At 38.4% G+C, this 20,291-nt stretch overlaps 2 pseudogenes; both read right to left on the bottom strand.

Annotated features, from left to right (window-relative positions):
- LOC107713476 (probable RNA-binding protein 19) overlaps positions 1-947 on the bottom strand; it is a 14,490-nt pseudogene extending 13,543 nt beyond the window's left edge.
- Positions 948-1,870: 923 nt separating this feature from the next.
- On the bottom strand, positions 1,871-15,312 carry LOC107713524 (ephrin type-A receptor 2-like; annotated as a pseudogene).
- Between the last annotated feature and the right edge of the window lie 4,979 nt (positions 15,313-20,291).

Genomic DNA, 20,291 nt, shown 5'->3' on the forward strand with positions numbered 1-20,291 from the left:
ACCCCTCACAGGAAACTTTCTGCATTTTTAGATTTTCAAAAAACTTCATTCTGTGTGATTTATTAGCATGTTTACCCGTGGGGACCTCAATTTAGGTCCCCACCGTGAGTGACACGAGCATGAGTGTGTGTGTATTCAGGTTTAAGTCCCCACCAGAATAGAAAAATAGGTACACACACACACACCCCGTCACTTACAGTAACTCTAGATGTGTTCACAAAGCTCTTGTTGAAATGTTTCATAGCTTTCTTTGCATCCTCCTCTGTCTTGAAGCCTACAAATCCAAATTTGCGAAATCTACCATCTTTAGTGAATTTCAACGTACAATATGTAAGTGTCCCAAAATCTGCAAAGATCTTACGGAAACGTTCTTCCTTCATCTGAGGACACAGAATAAATAAAATGACTTTCAACTTTTCATTTTAAATGAGATCACACACAGTTCAAGCCCACAATGCATTTTAATCATTGCCTGAGGGCGCTTATAAGAATTAAATAAACTCTTTTTAATTATATTCATTACCCTTATAAGAAAGTACAGTGGTGGTACACTGATGCTATCAAATAATAATAACAATAATAATATCATCGTACTTTAACATATACACCATGGCATTTAAATCGTACTCAAAAAAGCATGGCAGCACCATGGTATCATGTCCAAAAATTACGGTACCTCCACGACACCACTTCAGATAAAAACATTGTTGTACCATGCTACTTTTTGTTAGTGAATAAACCTGCTTAATAGTCGATCACATCTTTGTAGACGCATGCATCTTTGACAGCGGACTTACATCGTATTCTAATAACATTACAGACACTCACCCCATTTGAGAGATTCTTGACTATTAACCTTGACATCTTTTCCGATCCCGGTGCGAGTTTATCCAGTAAAATAACAATATATGTTTTATCAACAATAAAGCATGGAGCGCTTCAGTACGTCGCCATCTTTACTATATGACGTAAAGCACGTCACCAAAGGGACTTGATTGTGGCTCCCTCTTCTGGACATGAGTGGAATGATAGAAGGCATATTAAAATACACATAGCCTACAACTCTATTTTTGTTTCGCAAACCTTTGAAAGATGTAAATTAAGCATCATCTTTTAAACATTTAGCTTTTTATTTTACATTTGCTTAATAGTTAAAGCTGTCTCTATTAGGTAAGACTGTATCTATTACCTAACATAACATAGAACTATTGTGTATTTTTTAAACTCATAATCAACAAAAGATTATATGAAATGTTTAAAATGCAGCTCTGTTGACTATTATCTTGGATGTAATTGTATCCAAATCATATCAATATTTTCAAAGTGGTCATTAATGTCTGTAATAAGTCTGTACATTGTGCTATAAGGTGTCCTCTTTATATTAGTCAGACTAAGTGTAGAAAAATGAGCCTGACCCACACCAGACCCGAACAGACAATCTTTTGCACAATTAAGAGCTTAAATTCTGTCTGCTTTTGTATTAAACACACCCAAGGCCACAGTCAGCATTCATTCATCAAGCATTTTCATTCTACCACTGCTTGGACCTCTTGAACTACAAAAGTAGCTAATTCATGATGATTCATTAGTCGTCGCAAACATTCATCAGTGAAGGACCGAAGTGAGTCAGGACTATTACAGACACTTTGTCTCCACTACAGTGAATGGCTTTCCAAACTGCATTTGTGGAGAGACTTAAGAGCTTACAGACTACCGGATAGAGTCTTCCTCAAGATGATCTAAAACTAATTTGGGGCATGTTAGTGCATGAGGTTTGTGTGAAGTGCATGATGGTAAAGAAATGACTTCGGATGAGACTTACAAAATATTTTAATACTATACAGTACATTATTTTCGTTACAAACACAGACAATAAATAAAAAAATAAATATTAAATAAAAAGAGCTGAAATAAGACATGTAAACATTCATCCTATCTTTCAAAACAGGAGGATGTCTGTCAACAATTTAACAACATATAACATTTACTACTAAACTTTTTACATTTGTAATTGTACAACCTTATATCAGACTTCAACCCCTCACATTTGGCAACTCTGTTTAATATGTGGAATATTATGGCAATATATGGGCACTACAGTAATAAAAGGTTACTATCGTTGTACCCTTGATAGTACCCTAATCATCAGACCTGAGGCAGTAGTCACAATATTTCAAAACAGACCATCATATGTCCACCGTGCGCTTAATATGGCTTAAGTTAAAACAGAATCACAAAGAGCATAAGGGTCCATCTGACATGTAAAAATATTATATAAAAAACAAAATATCAAAACAGTAAAGTGATTATATTCCCAAAGGGAGTCCGTTTCATTTAAGGAGGGCATTCTGGTCTTTATTCAGCCAGCTTTTTAAAGTCCAGTCCAGAGCAGTGCTGCTTCACTCAACAATATCTTTCACACTGCAAACAGATCCAGGGTCGCCGTCAGGTCTTGCAGGCCCAGAATGCTGTAGGCTATTCTCTTCTGATGACCTGGCAGTCGTACGCCAATGTTCCTAATGTCCCTTTTTGAAAAAGAAAATAGAGAACAGGTTAGATAAGGACATAGAAATTTGTAACTGGTTCATTTTGTGATTCGTTAATGCATGTAAGTAGGCATGCTTACTCAATTTTCAAGCGCAGCACCTGTTCCATCGTTTTAATTCCAGCCAGGGCAAAGGTTTCTCTGTACTGGGCCATCTTGATGGATTCCAGCCATTCATCCGCTGACCTGAAGGGGGCGCCATCACTACCACTAGTGCTGGGTAGACGAATAGAGACACTGTGGGGGAAAAGATATATTTATAAAAAATCTCAATATAAAGCACTGTAGATTTCTTCATTATAACTGAAATAACAGTTACAGTTAACCGTTTCTTACCGTGGGTCGATACTGGCAATGGCAGAGAGTGACTCTGGGTTGCGAAGCAGCTTCTCGAGCAAGTTGACGATATCAACAAAGCGTGGCCGTTTGGAGCGGTCCTGCATCCAGCACTGCAGCATGAGCTGATTGACCGCAGACGGGCAGCCCATCGGTGCCGGCAATCTGAAGCCTTCGTTTATGGATTTCATCACCTGTGATCAAACATACAAAGAAAACGGTAAAACTCATGTTCATAGAGGACTACAAACTTAATTGGTTTTTAGAACATTGCTAAGGCATTGCTAGATGGTTATTTCCTGGCCCAAGTGGGAAAAAAAGTCCACAAAATTAATGTCAATGATCCCTAGATATGGTCATTTTGTGTTCACCCAATTTAGGTTAAACTCCTAAAGTATGAGTAATTAATTAGCAATAATAAATAAAATAAATTTCCTATACCTCATGGTTGCTCATGTCCCAATAGGGTCTTTCTCCAAATGACATCACTTCCCACATGACTATGCCGAAACTCCACACATCACTGGCTGAAGTGAACTTCCTGTATGCTATTGCCTCGGGCGCTGTCCAGCGAATAGGAATCTTTCCTCCCTAAAAGAGTAAGAGTTAAGGTTTGCTCAGTATTTTGTTATGTTGAATTTTATATCAAAAATACCTCTATAAAATCATTTTAGATAAAAAATAAGAGATATTCATTTTCAAAATCATGAAAATAATGTTTTAATGAATTGATGTAATTATTTCATTATGATTCTCTGCATTCATATAACTTACAGTAGTCGTGTAGGTTCCCTCAGGATAGTCTTCCAGCACTCGTGACAGGCCGAAATCTGAGACTTTACACTCCAAGTTGCTGTTGACCAGGACATTGCGAGCCGCGAGGTCCCGGTGGACGTAATTCATGTCTGAGAGGTACTTCATTCCTGCTGCTATGCCACTGAGCATTCCCACAAGCTGGTATGAGGAAAGGTCCCCATCATGGTCCTGTGGAGCAAAAAGAAACAGATTACTGATTCTGCTAGATCATAGCAAAGGTATTAAACATGAACATTTGCTGACAGAAACATACCCTTAAATACTGATCTAGAGCTCCATTCTCCATGTACTCTGTGATAATCATGGCGTCTTTGACTGAAATAATAGGTAGAAGAGAAGATCCTGTTAAAACATGTACTGCTTTGTGGAATGGTATTCTAAAGTACTGGAAACTATGATTTGACGGTATGATTCTTACATTTAGTGACAACACCCTCCAGACGGATAATATTCTTATGGGAAAACTGGCCCATAATACTGGCTTCACTAAGGAAGTCCTGCCTTTGCTTCTCAGTGTAGCCTGGCTTCAGGGTCTTTATCGCTACTGTGACCTCACAGCGTCCTGGTATCTTCAGAGAACCACGGTACACCTCACCAAATTCTCCTGTAGAACAGTATGGAAACACATTTGTTAATTAAAAATGTAAATTAAGATGCAGAAAAGACACTTTAAAGGGTAAAACATGGCAAGTGACTATTTTTAAAATACCTGCACCAAAGCTGTTAATGTTAACTAAAACTGAAACTATAACTAACTGAAATAAAGCCAAATTAAAATAAATCTAAATATTACATTATAAACTTTAACTCAAACTTTGAAAATGAGAAATGTTGGCTTGGCAGTTAATAAAAACGTTTGCATTGAAGTGGAATTAATTCATTTAATTAATTATTAATTAAATTAAATTAATTAAAATTAAAAAAGGGAAATAAACCCATTTATAAATATAAAAAAAAAATAAAAATGACAAAAGCACATAACAAAAAATAAAATTACAAAGAATAAAATACTAAAATAAATGAAATACAAAAAGATTTAAAATATTATAATAACATATAATTAATACTAAAATAACACTGACCTGCACCTATGACTTTCTGCTTGGTGATATGACTAGGATGAATTTCACTGGCAAACTTGAGGACAGCCGCACAGGGGTCTTCATATGTATGGGGATCAATGTAGGTCTTCAATGGCAGGAGTTTTTCTGTAAAATAAATAGGTAGAGTTAGAGCTTGATTAAATGACGCCCACTAGCTTTGAAGATTGATATATATAGGGATTTTCGTGCAAAGCTATTGCTGATAGCATCAAACATGACATCTTAACGCCAAACACATGAATGCAAAAGGGATTCAATTTATTTCTTACCTGGACATGAAAAGTAATCTCCATCTACCCTCCGTCGGACATGGGAATTCAGCCTCCTGATGAAAGACCATTCAACATCGCATGCGAGTTAATTTAAGCTCCTATCTTGATGATATCTTAAATGAGAATGATTGCGCATCAAAGCTGGAATGTAAACAGTGTGAGTGAAGCGACTAAGGCAAAGTTGGGAAATCCTGCTCTGTGGTTGGAAAAGAGATAAAGAAGAGAATAGAATGGAAATAGTGAGACCAGAGAAACGTCCTCTAACCTTTTGTGAAGGAGCAAAATAACCACCACAATCAGCAACATGACTCCGCCTCCAGCAATGGCTCCCATGACAACCATGGAACTATTCTGTGTCCGAGATTCCGCTGATGAAAATAGAACAAAAATAAATAAATAATAAAAAGAGTTCTCTTTACTCATACCGACAAACATTGGCACACCACCCACAGCCTATCACAAACGCATCTAAGTTATGCACTTTTATACACGAAAGCATTCAAAGACTAAAACGAAACGCCCACTCGTGCATTCGCACGCACTCACCGAGAGCCAACGTCTCAAATTCAAGCTCGGCGCTGTGGCTGCTGGGATGGCCTTCTGCCGTCAGGGTGTGAACGCGGAACACATACTTTGTTTCTGGTAAGAGGTCATTAATCTGCACAGAGTTCTTCTCCAGAACCAGAACGGTGTATGTGGTGACGTCCAACTCTCCAGGATCCTCCTATGAAACAATGAGGAGAGGAAATTGAATGTTTATTCCAAAATGGTAAAGGCCAAAAACATGGAAAGGCCATGGAGAGAGAAGGAGAAAGCATACAACATAAAGTCAACCATATTTACTGAAGGTTTCACAATGTCAAGGCTTTGCTATGCTGTTGCTGAGGTGTTCTGTATTACTAGGGCATTGTTAAGTGGTTGCCAATGTGTTCTAGGTGGTTGACTACAGTCCCACCACTCAAGTCTCTATGATATTCATATTAAAAAAAGATAACTTAAGATGGTCACCTTCTTGCGGTACATGAGCTCATAGCGGGGGAAGTTGTTATTCTGCACATGGTAGTCCACAACCCAGGATAAAGTCAGACTGCTGGTGGTCCGATCTTCAACTCTCAAGTACAGCACCCTCGGGCCATCTAAATAAAGAGACACAATTCATCAGTATTTTGGCTAACCATCAATGTCTCAATTTACATGTAAATGCCATTTGATACACCGCATCTAAAGCAGGCATGACATGTGATCAGTTCTCCTTCATGTTAATCTGTTAATCTTATCGAGCCGTGACAGGCAATGAGGTGCACTGGGTAGCTCCGCCCACAAAGAAACCTCATTGGTTCAAAATTCAGCAATACATTATTTTCACTACCACTGTGGGCAGAATTATTGCTTGTCCCTCATAGTGCAATTTAAACTTAAATTCTTAATATCTAACCTGTGAAGTGAAGCACTGTTGTAATGCTAGCCGTGGCTCTCTTTCGACTGAACTGGGACACGCCACTTTGGGCCTCGACTGTAAATGTATAGTTCACATGAGGCTCCAGCTCGCTAACCACAACCTCGGGGTCTTTCAAGGCCGTCTGCGCAGGTTCAAATCGCACCCTCCCACCACACAGCGAACACAGACCACCCTCACAGCGCTCGCACGCCACACTATATGTGATGTCGCTTCTGCCGCCAATGTCTGCCGGTGGGCGCCAAGTCAGCTGCAAACTCCCCGCAGTCAGGAGAGGCGTGTATACCAGGTTTTGGGGAGGGCTAGGCAGAGCTAGAAGAGCAAAACAAGGTATGTTTAGAAACTAGATTAAAATGCAGAGATAAAAAAAATGGTTTCTTAAGATCAAACAACTTTGTAGAGGAGCAAAAAATATGTATTCACACTTACAAGAGCAAGGAGCAGAGTTAGGGTCCGTAGGGGCCCGGAAGAAGCCCTCCATGCAGGAGCACAGCAGTGCTCCATGACCCGAGCGCTTGGTGTTTTCTGGACACACTTCACATGGCTGGCTGGAATCTGTGCTCTTGTAGTAACCCGGTTCACAAGCTTTGAAAAAGACAGAAAAAAACAGGTGAACATGAGACATTTATCAACTAAAAGGACATAGATTCGCATCACAGTTTCTTTATTTTTGCATAATCTCAACTGCACACAAATAGAGCCAATCAAGATGGTGCAACTAATGCCGAGTTCACACTGCACGATTTTAGCCGACAGGTTTTGCGAAATCGCCGACAAATGCCCGAAATCGGAGGCAAATCGGTGCTCGTTCACGCGAGTGACAATCACACAGTGTGAATTATCAAAGACGCGATCTGAGGGAATCGCCGACACGTCGCCATTCACAATCACGCTGTGTGACAATCACGCTGTGTGCAATGAGTTCTGACTGAAAAACACATGGGCGATGACCTACAGCCAATGAGAGACAAGATACCGGGCAGATGGAAGTTCGGGGAGGAGTTATAGACCAGAATATCAGTATTTTAATAGATATATGAAGAATTATATCATACAGAAACAAGCACAAACATTTGCTTGACCAGCCACAACATCAGCATAACAGTTACTGCAAAATTATTTACCTCCAACTCTTTTTGCAGAACACCCAATCCCTGTTCCTTGCATCTCCCTCCTGCATAATCTGTTTTTCTTTTTCTCCTTGTAGCTGGAAATCAGCTCACAGACAATTTGCCGGCTATATATTTATATTTTTTAATAATTACAGTCTCGCTGGAGAACTCCGGTCTGACGCACGCGGGTTCTCGCGTTATTTCCTTATCACTTCTCGTGTGTGTTTTGTTGTGGAACGTAGTTTGCGGACCAGACAGAGCTGTCGGCGATTCTTCCTATTGTGAAGTCATGCAATGTGAAACCCCCTGTCGCCGATCCATCGTGCAATGTGAACACAGCAGCAACTGAATGCTACCCCAGATACTAGTCACGCAGTGTGAAAACAACGGCGATCCGAGGAGTTTGAAAATCGTGCAGTGTGAACTCGGCATAACAGGCAGCGTACAACATTCAACAAACAAAAAACTGATCACACTTCACAATGCAACCGGAAGATGCTTTAAATAAAACTAGTCAAACTGGTCACCAACTTTTGTGTAGTCACTTTATGACTAATTATATCTGCACTGTCAATTTTAGTGGCAAAATACTGAAAGAAAGAGATTTGAAAAATGCAGTGAAGCACATCTGGATGTCCGTTGGACAACACAGGATGTCAGAACTGCAAGCGTCAATATAAGCCCTCTGGTCTCCTCTTCTCCTCCTTTCCTTCCTCTGCCGAAGGATAAGGACATGCTATAACAAACACAAAGGGAAGAAACTCCGGAAACAAGGATTGGAGGCCGGGATTGGGGGGTGATAACAATTATTAACAAAGGCGGCCGAGAGCAATGATTCAGAATCACATGCACGGACTTAAGAGGCCGATTCTGATAGGTGTACTTTTAATGGGCATGAGAAACTCACTGGCTTGCAAAATCACTGTGAATATAGATTCCACAGAGCTGAGGAACTTCCTTTGAGGGGAGTTTGTCCCCCCTGGGGCCCGTCTCTCAGTGCTCCCCTCAAACAAAGGGCCGAGTTTCAGATTGATAACCGATGGGAGGTGTGCGAGTGTGAGCGTGAATGGGTGTGTGAGGATTGCTGACAGAAGTTCTCCCGCTGGGATTTTACATTGGGTTTTGTGTATTTGCTCTGTGTATAAGGGTGGACGTCTATAGGAGGGGGTCCGCATAAGAAAAGCAGCCCTTCTTTATGCATTTTATTTGAAGCTAGAACAAGAGCGGGAAACTCCCACTCTATTCCTCTAATCTTCATGTTTGTGTCTACTGAGAATGGCAAACGTGAAATCGGTCTGAATGAATCTAAATTTCACCAAACGCCAAGATGCGTGTCAGCCACGAGTAATAAGTCTGATTCAATATGTTAATGCTGTTTCCATGGGAACTTTGTGTGAAATATGTTTAGAAAGTGCTTTGTAATGTGTGACTTGCTCATGGCACCACTGACGAGTCAGGATGACCGATTTCACTAAGAAACTATTTAGGGCAATGTTGTGTTGGTGGACAGTCAAGGAGCCATCAGAAACAGTATGGGAGGAAAAGTGACTAAGGCCATTTTGCGTACTTGTGCCACGTTTATGTTCCCACAACCACTTAAATATGCATGACACAAATGATTGGCAGGGCTGATAAGACTCCAAGTCTTTGGCTGGTGAACACAATACACAAAGGGAATAGTTAATGCCCTTTGGGTAGAAAGGTCAACAGTTAGAATAGCAGTTTCGCCGACACAGTAGTCCTCAACAACGTGCGAGAGCAATCCAGTGGCTTTTAAAGAAAATGAATGGTTTAATGTCAAGAAATGTTTATGCCAGCATAAATATTTAATAATTATTTTTTTATGTTATGGCCTATAAATAAAATTCTATTTTAATTACCACTTTGAATAAAAAAAATTTTTTTTAAATGTGAATTTAGGAATCACAACATTAAACATGTACAATATGAAAACTAGATATTCAATTTGAGTTTTAATGATTAACTTCACCTTTAACACACCCTCATCTACATGTCAAAATAGGGAAAATGAGAGCACAATTAAATATGCAATATTGGACAATACTGCTAAATCAAAAAATAAGAAGTAATTAAAAATTATTACAAAAATAACATTAATGATATAACATTTATACGTTATTCGTGTAAAATATAGACCACACTGCTCTCTAGGTATTAGTAGCAGCACTGAACTACTACATAACTTCTAAAAGTTCCCACCTTCTAATTAAACTGGATTAAACATCTATTAAACTGGAGCTAATTTTAAAAATGATTATGGCCACTTCATGTGACAATGCAATTAACCATATACTCTTATATAACATTATAAAAATAAAACATGACATTATAGTCAGCTATTATCCAACATTTCTGGTAGACTGGTATCAAATTCACAAGCGGTGGAACACTTGTGATCTCCTCCGAAACTTCTCAATTCCACATTTCTCTGGCTAACCATTCAAACGAGACCCCTTCCCCCCATCCCAGCCCGGCAACCAACCACAATTGTCCCCAACATACACTAACAGGTGACGATAAGCTGAACAGAACAGCAGTCACGTAGAAAACCACTCGTAAAACTCCCATGAAAACAATGACAACAGCAACTTCATTGTTTCGACGGTTGTTTGGGGTTAAGAACCCTCTTTTACATTGAATGCTTTGAGGGATCTTTTCACTCTGTGGAGAAAAATCCAAACCAAGTTGAATCAAGAGGTATGGGGAAAGGTTGGTAATTACTACAGTCTTGGGTTGATGAACAAATTACAGTGTGAAACAATCATTTACAGAAGAAGACAAAAAGCTTTGTCAGAATCAGAACTGAAAGAACCGCAGGTTGGGATGTCTGGACATGTACTCCTCATTCCTGAAACATGTCATCACAAAGTCAACAAGATACCAGTCTCCATTACATCTCCCCATGAGCTATTTCATCGGGTCATCATTCATCACACTTCTTCCAAAGGTGTCAAAACATTTAGCATGTCTCCTGGAAACTACATTATGAAGGAAATGTGTGGAATCTGCCCTTTTCCCAATAACCCTGAATGCCTTCAGATATTCTGTTCTTCAACGTCCGTTTCAGGTGCAGGTTCCTGTAAGGCTGCCAGAGGCCAAGGTCTTTAAACATGCTTTCCTGAGATTGCCCTTCCTATATGGCTCTTTTGAAATCTTTTTTCCAGTGATATCTTTTTACTGCATGTTCAACAAATGTGTCCTGCAGTTGGTCTGTAATGTGTTTACCAATGGATAGATTTTAAATCCTTTGGTTTTACAGTAACGTATAAATAGCGTGTCTACACAAAACCACATTTTCCCACAAATACAAAAGGTGTCCAGAGAAGTCCAGCCCAACCTTTAATTATACGATGACTACCCTAGACAGACCTTGGGCATGCCAAACCTTCTCTGTAATCTGCGGTGAGCTGTTGTCATGGTAACACACTTACACATACAATGTAACACAGGTAATGGTAGCTCTGCCCATTGAGTCATATCAGCTGGTGGAGGGTATGGGAAAAGTGTAATACAACCTTGGGGGAATTCCTTGAAACAAGTTGGGAAAACCTTAAAACGAAACTTAAAAATAATCCTTTTTTGTCAGAACTTGTTATAGTGGACCAATACTTAATATGCACTTAATGTATGAATGTAGCTATGTTAGATAACACCCTGAACCAAACTTGAGGGGAAATGACTTCATATATCCACTAAAAAGAAAAACATTGGGGCCAGTTGGTTAAGTCACTGACTGATAAAAAGTCAAATTAGTTTTTCTTTTTTCTTTCTTTGTTTGCAGATCTTATTATCTAATGAAAAGCATTATAGCTCTTTATTGAAGACTAACCCTTTCTCCCAAACACGTTATTTAAGTTCTATTCAAATGCGAGATATTTGAGAAAGTCCAAAGGTTAAAAACCTATGAATGCAAATCATACCACTGTAACAATGTACATACACTCCTTAACAATAGTACCCTGGTATCTTCACACTTCCTTCCCAAAGCGCTAAGCACACATGTAGAAATAATACACCAGCAGGTGAAAGGGTGTGGACACGGCTGACATTCCATTTGACTTGAGTCATATTTCTGGCCTCTCACAAACTTCTCAGACAGCTCTGTGGCAACCACAAAAATCTTGTGAGCTTCCCAGAACACACCCTCACCCGACAACACACTTACCATCTGCCCACCCACAAAGACCTGCAGTTGTTCCCAAATTGTCTTCAACTTGTGCAGAGTTATTGGCTCAAGCAATGAAATAATGTAAAGTATATTATAGCGACGGACCGATTCCGATTGTGTCAATCTACATTTAAATATTTTTGTCTAACCACTTTTGGGATAATGACAATCTGATTGTATATTCAATATTGGCAACCAATTGGCCTTTAAATGGATAGTTCACCCAAAAATGAAAATTCTGTCATTAATTACTCACCCTCATGTCATTCCGAACCCATAAGACCTTTGTTCATTTTTGGATCACAATATTTTTTGATGAAATCTGACAGCAACGGAGCTACCACTTTCAAGGCCCAGAAACGTTTTAAGGACATCGTTAAAATAGTGACGTCAGTGATTCAATCGTAATTTTATGAAGCTACAAGAATATTTCATGTGTGCAAAGAAAACAAAAATAACTTTATTCCTCGAAGACTGACACGGAAGAGAAGAAATTGTTGAATAAAGTTGTTATTTTTGTTTTCTTTGTGCACAAAAAGAATTCTTGTAGCTTCGTAAAATTGCGATTGAACCACTGATGTCACATGGACTATTTTAATGATGTTCTTTCAACGTTTCTGAGCCTTGAACATATCAGTTGCGTTGCTGTCTATGCAGGGTCAGAAAGCTCTTGGATTTCATCAAAAATATCTTAATTTGCGTTCCAAAGATGAACGAAGTTACGGGTTTGGAATGACATGAGGGTGAGTAATCAATGACAGAATTTAAATTTTTGAGTGAACTATCCCTTTAAAAAAAAAAAACTTATCAATTAACCACTGTTAAATAAGCATAAGTTCAACATATCACTGAAGCACAGAACCATACTAAACAATAAACATCAAAACTCACCTTTGCAAGCATCTCCAACAGCTTGGTATCCCGCTCGGCAGAGACATTGGCCCACAGGAACGACCCACTCTCCCTCAGCGGTGCAGTACATCCGAGGAGCACCTTCTCCAACCACCACTGCGTCCTTCACACAGGTGCCCTCCACCTCCGCCAGCGCTCCTGATGCCACCTGCTCGGGAAAGGCGGCCAGACTTCTCATCGTGGCTGGGCAGGTGGTGTAGAACACCCTCAGCCCCAGGAGAGCAACACAGCCCCCTAAATCCTGGAAGGCAAGGTAGAAGCCCCTTCTGGAGAGTGGCCCGATGCTCTTCGTCTCAATGTTCACTCGCAGATCAGCTCGGCCCCCTCCACGATTTGCTGTTACCTCGTCTGGGGCTACTGTGGCTGTCTTTCGAAACTGGCTCTTGCGGAAATTTGTGCCAATATCTGTGTCCGTTTCGCTTAGATAGAGGCCAAAAGTCTCGCGGCAGGAAGGTGACGAGCCACCAAACGAGTTGCAGTCCCGTACGATAAAGCGGAGCTCTACGGATACACGAGAGACGTCGGGCCTGCGCTGGATAAAGGTCGTACGAAGCCAGTTGTCTTGTTCTGTGTCACTGGCAACATTGCACACACTGTAGGTGTAAAGAAGAGAGCCGTTCACGACTGTCTGGACAACTTCCCACTAAGAAAGATGGAAAAAGAGAAAATGTTAAACAAATTAAACTTTTTTTTGTTTTTTAAAGGTGAAGAATTTTATTGCATTGCAAAATTAAGGACTGGTTTCAGTCTCATCCCAAACTCATGCCACCGGTTAAGTTAGGCTTGTCGGGATTCTCAACAAATAACTGAAATATCCCAATATCCTCTATTCCAAATGGTAGACTAAAGCACGACATTCTGAATGTGGGAATCACACCTTTGTAAATCTATCTCATTAGAAGGGTGTGGGAGACAAAAAGCAGGCCTTTGCTCTCCTCTTTTCCACCACGCTCTGCCTTGATACAACTCCCTTTTGACTCGACTCTTCAAAAAGTACTGAAATAGCTGACAAAATAAGCGTGACCTCAAAGGGTTTTGTGGATCCAGCAGCTGAGTACTGTAGAGCTGATAGAAGCCTTCACGACATCAGGGAATGAAGATGACAGGACTAGCTTCGAAAAGACTAATTAAACACTTTAGCATGCGAGCACGCATGGTCAGGGGAAGTGGTGGAACCCTCGCGGTACATCTTTTGAGAGGTCTTTGTGTGGCTGAAGAGGAATTCACAGTGAATTCTTACAAACCAAAGCTTAAAAGAAAAAACGTGGGTTGCGTACTCTACAGCCTATAACCAGAACTTATTCCTCCTCAATCCTTACAGAAAGGAAATATTTAGACACTCTGGTGCAAAACAAATATGGTACACATAAAAATATATGAACTTCATTGCATTAAACAGCAAAATCTATAACAGAAGAGGCATCTGCAAACAACTGATCTGACATTTTTTAGAATTAACTATACATTTCTGAGTCATATTGACAATCACTATATATGAAATTTTGTTTAAATAGGCTACTTGTGGCATCTGGCAAAAAAAAAAGCTGTTACATTGTTTTCTAATCCAATGATGTTCATATGTGGCTTAGGTGTCCAAATGCTTTTTGGAGCTGCTGCACATTAAATATTAAATAAAAATGTAAATATTTGTTTATATAAATCTAAAGAAAAACAAACATCCCTGGAAACAATACATATTACAATATGTATATTAACTATATTATAGGTTTGGATGTTTTGTAAATATATATATTTTTATAAATCTAAAGAAAAACAAACATCTGGAAACAATATATATATTAACTATATTATAGGTTTGGATGTTTAAAAAAAGCGACTGATTACTTAGGTGTCAACTTTAATAGCAGGAAAAGCTTTTTAATGGATTTGAGGATATGACTCATTTTGATTGGTGTTTTAGTGCACGAAATGACACTGACTCATGCATCCATGTAAGCTCTTTAAGATGTACTCAACGAAACTGGACTGAAGGGAGTCTATTCATGGATCTTAAAGTCGGGTATGGTGAATGTGCAGGGAACAGATAAATGAATAAGACTCACCCCTTCTTCATTCGGCCAGGTTAACCAACCTAATTTCCGCCAGCCTTCATATCAAGTAGCACATCTAAGAATCATATAATATTTTGTTACATTCAAAGAAAATTGAAAAAAAAAAAGTCATTTACTTATTTAAATGTCGATTTGTAGAGGAAAAATAAACATATAGATAGCCTAAATATGTTTCGAAATATTATATGAAAGTCTAACCATTACGATTTTGTCCACAAATAATATATTGCATTCATTCATCATACAGCAATTATAAATAGAAACGTGAACTCTGAGTAGAAAGCTTCAAATGAAGAAAATCTCGGTCTGTACTTACGTTCTTTTGACTGGATCCCAATAAATACGTAGTTAACAAAAAAATAAAAAAATAAGAAATGAAACTGAGTGCGTCTGTATCCCATTGCTTTTGTCAAATTAAACTTGTTGGTCCATGCGAAACTCCTCCGACTCCGGCATGAAGGAACTTAGTAAGTGGTGTTGAGGCTTCATTCATGGATATGGGAAGTAAGGTGACTCCGCCCCTTGGAATGCGTTCCATATATGGCGCTAGTGGGCGTGTCCTGGTACGCGTGGGAGCTTTGAGTGACGGCCCTCACACCTGTTCAATGAGTTTCGGATGTTTGCCCTCGTTCATTTGCACAATAGTAATTTTAGACGATTGGGTACGGTATCAGTTCAAAGAGAGGGCTTTTAGTATTCCCCTCCTTTGAAGCTAATACCCAGGTATTTCTTTTGCAGACTGCAATTAGTTTCATGTTTTTATGCGGTTCACCAGGAATTTCAATAGGTTTAAACGCAAAAATTTTTTAGTAATGGTTATTAACAGTGACTGAAAACGACTTTAAAATGTTCACAAATTGTGCTTTACATATCACTGAGAGGTTATAGGCCTATCTATATATTGAAAATACACTTTTCTAGTTGCAGTTGTCAGGATAGAGTTTTATATAATGCTTTTATGGATTTGTAAAGTTTTTTCAGCACAGGGTAAAGTGAAAAATGCTTTCAAGCATGACCTGAAACTAAAGCTATAGGTTGATGTGGTACAGGGCATACTAAAACACACTTAATATATTTGGCAAACCAACCATCGCTATTTTATTCCCATGACAAGTTAGAGAAGGGGTCAAGTGGGCTTGCCTCAATGAATGAATAAACTGCTAATGAGTTGAGTTGAGTATGAATATGTAGACAGCGAAATAGGACAAACAAAAGCATCGCCAGGCAACGCAAAGGAATGCTTGAGTCAAGTCTCCTTTGTGCAGCAGTCTGTCAGAGTTCCTTGACCTGGGAGTCAAACACAAGCTGACTTCTTCTCAAGAGCTTTGGAGGCTGCCTGCATTGTGAAAGCAGCTATAAATATTCATTAGACAGACAATGAATGAAAGACCTCAGCTTTAATTGTAGACAAACTCAAGCAGGGATTTATGTGGCAGGGCTCTGAACAAAATCAAGACTCAGAGAGTTTTTACTGGCATTGATATGAAGACTTAAACCCTGATCTATCAGTTAAATGTCTTCAAAGCATTTGACATTCTATGTCTCCAATGTATTCAAGTGCATTGTAAAAAAAATATATATATTGAAAACGTTTTACAAGAAAATACTATTTCAGTCTTTAGTGCGTTACTTACTGTTGTTGTTGTTTTTTTTGTAATTATTTGTGAAATTTACTAGCAGTTTCTGAGTGAAAATTGTTTCGCCACCAAATATTTTTTCAGTGTATGCCCGCAGAGCAAAATTAGGCCTATACCAACTATAAAAATCCAGAAAGAACTATATGTGCGTATAAAATTCACATTTGTCAGAACAACAACCAACAACCCTCCATTCCAAAGCCCTTTCTAAGAGATGATTCAAGAAAGGAATATTCCCAGTCAGCTGGTTTTAGGGTTATGTTCACACATGATGTGTCTGCCAAACATGCCTGGCAGAGCCCCAGGATAAAACAGCTAACCAACTAAACCAAAATTATTATTAAGGCAAGACACTGCAGGCAAAACATTAAATTTTTCATGTAATGGTCAGTTTCGAGGTTTTGGGCTATTTGGCTTGTCATCACGTGTTGTTTCAGACTACTGGAAAGAAAACATTCAAAATGCACTTTTAAGTTTTCGATTTATAGCATTTTATCTATTTGAATCTGAAGATTTTAATTACAACACATATCTCTAAAGGCCACAAATCTCCACTTCAGTAGCACTTATACATACACATAAATGTTACAGTTTTATTTCCATATATATTCTGAAGGTTTTTACTTCAGGGTTTGATCAAAGATCATCTTTATGTATGTATTTACTTATTTATTTATTTAGACAGGTTTTTTTCTTCTGATTTTTGAGTGATGAAAACAACCAAAATCCTCTCTAAAAAACTTTGACTCTGATATCGACAAAACGAAACAAGAATTTTGAACCTGGCTTCATCTAATGTGCTGATTTCTGTTTTGGAAATGTATGCAAATTAGTGCATGTTTAATTAAAAAGGGTATCATTTGCATATTTAAACATTACATTTCAGAAAAATGTGTTATTTTAATGTAATCAGTCAGCTGTGGAGATATTAGATTATAGGTTATCTATTAGGTAGGCCTACTTTTTTTTTTTACCCTATTCACCTGGGGTGTCACCTTAAATGATTAAAATGTATTAAGAAAATACTTAGTTATGCAAATAAATACAATACAGTTACTGTGAATTAGAATGTTATTTGTCCCTATTAGACAAATGTGACCCCTGGACCACAAAACCAGTCATAAGTGTCAGTTTTTCGAAATTGAGATTATGAATAAATAAGCTTTCCATTGATGTATGGTTTGTTATAGGATAGGACAATATTTGGCTGAGATACAACTATTTGAAAATCTGGAATCTGAGGGTGCAAAAAAATCTAAATATTGAGAAAATCGCCTTTAAAGCTGTCCAACTGAAGTTCTGAGCAATGCATATTACTGATCAAAAATTAAGTTTTAATATATTTATGGTAGGAAATTTACTAAATATCTTCATGGAACATGATCTTTACTTAATATCCTAATGATTTTTGGCATATAAGAAAAATTTATAATTTTGACCCATACAATGTATTTTTGGCTATTGCTACAAACATACCCCTGCTACTTATGACTGGCTTTGTGGTGCAGGGTCACAAATAGCATTCTGACATTTGTAGTGGTATATTGTACATAATACCACTACAAAGCTCACTAAAGTCAAACATGCATATAAACTCCCATATCAACTAGTCCAAAAAAAAGTGCAGGCCAGTTAAAAATGGCAAGAAGTTGGTCATAAAAGCCAAACTGAATGTGAGCAAGTGCTCAGCCACACAAAATGGATGATTAATGACTTCGCTCTGTTTGGTGTTTAAGCACAAGACACTTATGTTCAGAGGGACATTTGTCTTCAACAAATGAGGAGCTAGAGCCATTGAGATGCCCTCACAATGCTGAGCTCCCTTTTCATTCAAGGGCCATGTGTCCTGCAGGAGGCCTGAATTATCTGCTGCACTCCCATCAACCCCCCTTCACCTCTCCACCCTGTTCCACACAACCGCCAATACAAAGCACTTCACGCCAGGAGGTTGGCCCGTTACTCCGGGGGTCACGGATCTGCAGTGGGACCACTGCTGCAGGGTCATTCAACTCTTCCACCCCTTTTATATTTCAAATAAATGCTATTCTTTCAAACTTTCTAATCATCAAAGAATCCTGAATTTTTCCTGAAATCCTGAAATTTATCACGGCTTCCTCAAAAATATGCAGCTGCACAATTGTTTTCAATATTGATAATAAGAGATATTGTGGAGAATATATAAACATCTGTTATGTGAAATAGCTTATTCAGGACAGTATTAAATAAACAATAACATGCAATTTTCATGATCCCTCTTATTTTGTTAAAATTATTAACATTTTGCATATTCTGCAAGGGGCATGTAAATTTATGAGCACAACTGTGTATATATATATATATATATATATATATATATATATTAACATATAAGAGACATGCTACGTGGGAAATCAATTACCTGTAAAATTAGTCAATTACGCACATAGCAGTAATTATACAATTATGCATAACCAATCAGAGTCAGGAATTCCAGAAAATAGATGAAAAAAAAAAAAAAAAATGAATACGTGAATTAAAAAAAGAATTCCAGAAAACCATGTTCTGAAATATAATTGTGAAATATATTCTGAGGATGTTTATGTGCCATACAATTAGTACATAAACACCGTCAGCATATATTTCACAAGGTCTTTTCTAAAGAAATGCTGTTTCTTTGATCCACCGCCTAACTAACAGCGTTCATTCACTTCTTAATCTGGCAGTATTAAGCTCTTAAGTAGCAGGTAGAGCTTTAAATTAGTCAGTGCTTAGACACAGGGATGATAAATATAATGTGTGTTGGTGAAGAGGCCCAATAAAGAGGATGGCACACATTCATATGCATGTGTTTGTGTGCTCAGCTTGATTGGAATGTTGTGCCGGAGGAAGAACAAAGGACTTCAGGAGGAACAAAGCACTTGAATCTAAAGGAAGGAAGGCAAGTGGCAGGTTGGCAGTGGGAAGGGGGTGATGGGAAGAACATGGACGGTTGTAAGAAGTGTGGGAGATCTTACACACAATGAGCCCCCTGGTGCCATAGCCATTCTTACCTCCAGCTCCCTTTAACACACACACACACACACACACAAATCACATGTAGCCCCATTGGCTGCACGTTAAGACGGCGACAGCTGAGCTCCCTGATGTTTTCCTGCATGACACACATGCGCACACACTCGCAAACTTGCTACCCCAGAGACACTTGTCACACAAACAGGAACTTCTGTCACCTAGTTTACAGTTTACATCTCACTTTGACCTTAACTGGTGATCTAGCTGGGAGGCCTACACTAGTGTGGTCCCAGCTGAGAGTACATGTGCATCTGGGTATAAAACACTGATAAGCCCAATGCAATGCTCCTCGCTGTTCTGAATGGCATGGCAATACAACCATCTTCATGAAAAGACTATACAAATGGCTGACAAAAGTTTGTGTGACTCCAACATTATTACATATATTTAATGCTAATAATATTTCAGACACTTGTCCAAAGTGTAAGACTTGTAATGGTACTCTATATCATTGTGTGTGGGAGTGTGAAGCGATTTTGGAATTCTGGAAAGAAGTAGAGTATAATAAAATCATTAATGTCTTTATCTCTTGAACCAAAAATGTGTATTTTTATTTTTTCCCCTCATGATCTCAGATTGAAAAGAATGGAATATACATTTATAGATATGAATATAATATAGGGAGATGGCTTAATAAAAATGGCATTTTATTTTCCATTTTAGTTAAATTATTAGTAATTCAGGTGTGTTTTTTCCTGTTTTTATTATTTTTAATAGGTCTGTGTAGTTTCTATTACTTTTTATTCCAGATTTTTATATCTTACTTAGTTAATGTTTATTTTATTTCAAT

The sequence above is a fragment of the Sinocyclocheilus rhinocerous genome, unplaced genomic scaffold, assembly GCF_001515625.1.
Source record: "Sinocyclocheilus rhinocerous isolate Xijiao unplaced genomic scaffold, SAMN03320098_v1.1 scaffold57, whole genome shotgun sequence".
Classification (NCBI taxonomy): domain Eukaryota; kingdom Metazoa; phylum Chordata; class Actinopteri; order Cypriniformes; family Cyprinidae; genus Sinocyclocheilus; species Sinocyclocheilus rhinocerous.